Source organism: Microtus oregoni, unplaced genomic scaffold, assembly GCF_018167655.1.
Source record: "Microtus oregoni isolate MIOR12 unplaced genomic scaffold, Mior012 000027F_ref0000203, whole genome shotgun sequence".
In the NCBI taxonomy this organism is placed as follows: Eukaryota; Metazoa; Chordata; class Mammalia; order Rodentia; family Cricetidae; genus Microtus; species Microtus oregoni.
Genome location: NW_024543086.1, coordinates 22,934,998 through 22,938,969, shown reverse-complemented (window position 1 = coordinate 22,938,969; position 3,972 = coordinate 22,934,998). Strand labels below are relative to the sequence as shown.

Sequence of the window (3,972 nt, the reverse complement as noted above, 5' to 3'; positions counted from 1 at the left end):
TTTGCTCCATAATCCAAGAAGGAGATCAAACACAGGTCCTCACATGTCAAAGGAGGCTCGATGACATTTGTCCTTCTTGGCTTCCAACCTGCATTGATCACTTCTAGACAAGCAATGAAATTCTGTTTCCAGTGCAGTCGCCCCATGTCGGACTCATTTGCCTGAGTTTAAAAGCAGCCAAGCAGCTCTCTCTCCTCCAGCCCAGCAAGATGCCCAAGAGAAAGAAGGCCAAAGGGAAGGAGGTGGTCCCGGTCCCTACCGTCGTGAAGAAGCAGGAGGCTAAGAAGGTGTTGTATCCTTCGTTTGAGAAGAGGCCTAAGAACTTCAGCATTGGGCAGGATATCCAGCCCAAGAGAGATCTCACACGCTTCGTCAGATGGCCCCGCTACATCAGGCTGCAGCGGCAGAGGGCCATCCTCTATGAGCGGCTCAAAATTCCTCCTGCCATTGACCAGTTCACCCAGGCCCTGGACCAGCAAACAGCTACCCAGTTGCTTAAACTTGCCCACAAGTACAGGCCAGAGACCAAGCAGGAGAAGAAGCAGAGGCTGCTGGCCCATGCTGAGAAGAAAGCTGCTTCAAGCAGGCATCAATACAGTCACCACTTTGGTAGAGAACAAGAAGGCTCAGCTGGTGGTGATTGCCCACGACATAGACCCCATTGAGCTGGTGGTCTTCCTGCCTGCCCTGTGTCGGAAGATGGTGGTCCCCTACTGCATCATCAAGGGAAAGGCCAGGCTGGGGCGGCTGGTCCATAGGAAGATGTGCACCACTGTTGCCTTCACACCAGTTAACTAAGAAGACAAAGGTGCTCTGGCCAAGCTGGTGGAAGCTATTAGGACCAACTACAAAACGACAGATACGATGAGATCCGCCGCCACTGGGGAAGCAAAGTCCTGGGTCCTAAATCTGTGACTCGAATTGCCAAGCTGGAAAAGGCAAAGGCCAAAGAACTCGCCACTAAACTGGGTTAAATGTACTGCTGGGTTTTCTGTACACAAATATAATTACAAACCAAAAAAAAAAAAAAAAAACCAGCCAGGCGGAGTTATCTGTTCTTCTTGTCCCTGATCAACCTCAAACACAAAATCCACAAGTCATTAATTTAAAGTGTGGCCCTGCCTATGAGCTGGTCACCTTTCTCCCTCAGGAAGCATTCCTCGCCTTACACGTGATGCTAAAAGCCTTGCTGGCCACCGTGAAGGGTGACAAGAGAGATGAAACACACAGTCTTCTACATGAGGACGTCAAGTGTAGTATTTACCTGTGCTTGGAACTGAGGGTGTCCCATGACTGCCTCCCCAGCTCTTCCCAGGTCTTGGGCTCATCTCTGTCCCTCAATATCTCTATGTCCCGTTTGTTCAAGGTCTGTGAAGATGTTCCCATTGGGACTTGACTTGTTCTCCATTTTCAGGTTGTCTTGTGATGAGCCGAGAAGAGGAAGGGCTCTGTTTACTAAAATGCTTGCTCAATCCTGAGGATCTGAGTTAGATTCCCTAGAGCTGATTTTTAAAAGCTATGTGTGGAATGCAAGCTTGTAATGCTAGCACTGGAGAAGGTGCTCTGGGAAGGATCACTGGGCCTCACTGGCCAGCCTGCTTAGCCTACCAGGTTCCAGGCAAGTAAGAGATCCTGTCTCAAAACTGAAAAAGCAGGCAGCTCTAAGAAGTGACAGCTGGGGGTGTCCTCTGGCCTCTATATGTAAATGCACAACCATGTATATGTACCTTAGTACACATAAACACACATATGTGTACACACACGCGTGCGCGCACACACACACACAAACCTCCTTTTCTCTCCATTTCTCCAGACAACTTATGAACTCAGCCACATTCTCATCCCCTGTTCAGCCATGACTTCACAACTACAAGTGGTCAAGAAGAAGTAAGGCGGGGTTGATCCATCGCTGGTTTTCCAGCAACTATAAGACTTCTTGGGTCTCTCTGTTCTAACTTCACTCTTGTTTCTGCCATAGCAAAGCTGTATGTTGCACTGATGGATGGTATTGGCTCTCTGCCTTATTCCAGAGAGGAGCTGGAGTAAGGGAATGGTGTTCTGGAAAGTGTGTGACCAGAATTAAACTGTGGTGGAGTCGGTCCTCAAAGCTTCCTCCTCTGCTCCCGGTCCTCATTCATGGAAACACATAACTAGCCCAGACTACCTGAAGAAATGGAAAGACCCAAGTCAGATCAGTCATAGACTACTGGTCTTGGTCTAAGGGGAACAGAAATCCCAAATAGACCAGTCACAACTCGACTGGAGGGGTCAAACTGCAGCTGGGAGAAAGGAATCACTTCCTTCCTGGAGATAAAGCCAGAGAACAAATGGCTAAGAGGCTTCCACCAAGTTCCTCATGATGTACAGCAGACAATATGGAGATGGGAGGGAGAGAGGTTCTGTGGATAGTAGTCTTGTCACTTGTATTTTAATAAAATGTTGAATGGCAAATAGGCAGGCAGGAAGTATAGGCAGGGTGACCAGGCAGGAAGCAAAATCAGAAGAGGAGAATTCTGGGAAGAGGAAAGACTGAGTCTGCAGTTATTACCCAGAGACAGAGGAAGCAAGATGAGAGGTACCAAGCCATGTGGCTAACATAGATAAGAATTATAGGCTAATATGTAAGCTATAAGAGTTAATATGAAGCCTGAGCTAATAGGCCAACCAGTTTATAATTAATGTAGACCTCTGTGTGTTTCTTTGGGACTGAACTACTGTGGGACTGGAGAGGGGGCAGAAACCTCAATCAACAAATGGCACCAATGTGGACAACTAAATCCAATTAAAACCTGAGAAAGTTTGGGAAGGAATTCTAGACACAAAAGAAACAGAGTTAAGCATGGCTTCTTGGTAGCAGCATTTTCTCAAGTGGGCTCTGTTTGCTAGAGACAAGCATGTCTCATTTAAGAGAGGCTTCCTGAATCAGCTTTAGCTGCAAAAACTTTGTAGCTCTTTTAAGAGGCCCCACCTCCAAAAACTTAAATTGTGTTGATGAATATCTGATAGCATGCTTCTTGGTGGTGGCAGGAACCTTGAAACACTATAGAGTTGTGGCAATAAACATGGTTCCAGCCAGTACCTCTGCCATGAGGCTAGACTCTCAGAAAGCTAAGGAATGGGGTGGATCCAGCCGTCAAAACCACGGTTTTAATCCTAGTCATATTGCTTACCAAATTAAAGACTCATGTGATCAGAAAAAAGAGATAAACAGTAAAGATAGTTTCAAAGACAAAGAAAAACTCTATATGGTTTACAGTGTGTTAAAATATATATATATATATATATATATATATATATATATATATATATAGGCTTGGGAGAAAAAGAAAAAGGATAAAGTCCTTAAAATAAAAAAAAAGATAGAGTTGGGTATGGTGGCACACAGCTTTAATCCCAATACTTAGGAGGCAGAGGCAGGTGGATCTCTGTGAGTTCAAGGACAACCTGGTCTACTGGAGTGAGTGCCAGGACAGCCAAAGATACACAGAGAAACCAAGTCTCGAAAAAAAACAAAAAATAAAAATAAAAGAAATAGAGTTTAAAATAAAGCCATGTAAAGATGGAAAATACACAGAGAGTTTGGATACTGTATGTTATTGTGTTGTCTTTGAATTGTTTGACGGCTGAGGAAGGAGCAACAGCTGCTAAAAGACATTTGATTACAAATGCTGCTGGATTAATACAACATATATATTTTGAAAATACTTTGACTTCAAAATTTAAGCCAAAAGATATGTTACTTTGGAGAAGGTTTTGTTTTTGTTTCTACAGGAAATGAGAGGCTGTGGGTTCATTCTGGGCTAAGAAAAATCAGGTTTGATCAAGGAGGACCCCCTGAGAAATCTCTGATAAGAGCAGATGACCCAGATGTCTGAGTTCTACATTCAGAACAGTTTCAAGACTGCTGGCTAAAATGACCAAGCCTCACAGAATACTCCAGTCAGGACTTGATCATAATTTTAAATTTTCTTT

General features: G+C 44.5%; 1 pseudogene; it reads left to right on the top strand.

Annotated features, from left to right (window-relative positions):
- Positions 1-209: 209 nt before the first annotated feature.
- On the top strand, positions 210-974 carry LOC121463601 (annotated as a pseudogene).
- Positions 975-3,972: the final 2,998 nt, after the last annotated feature.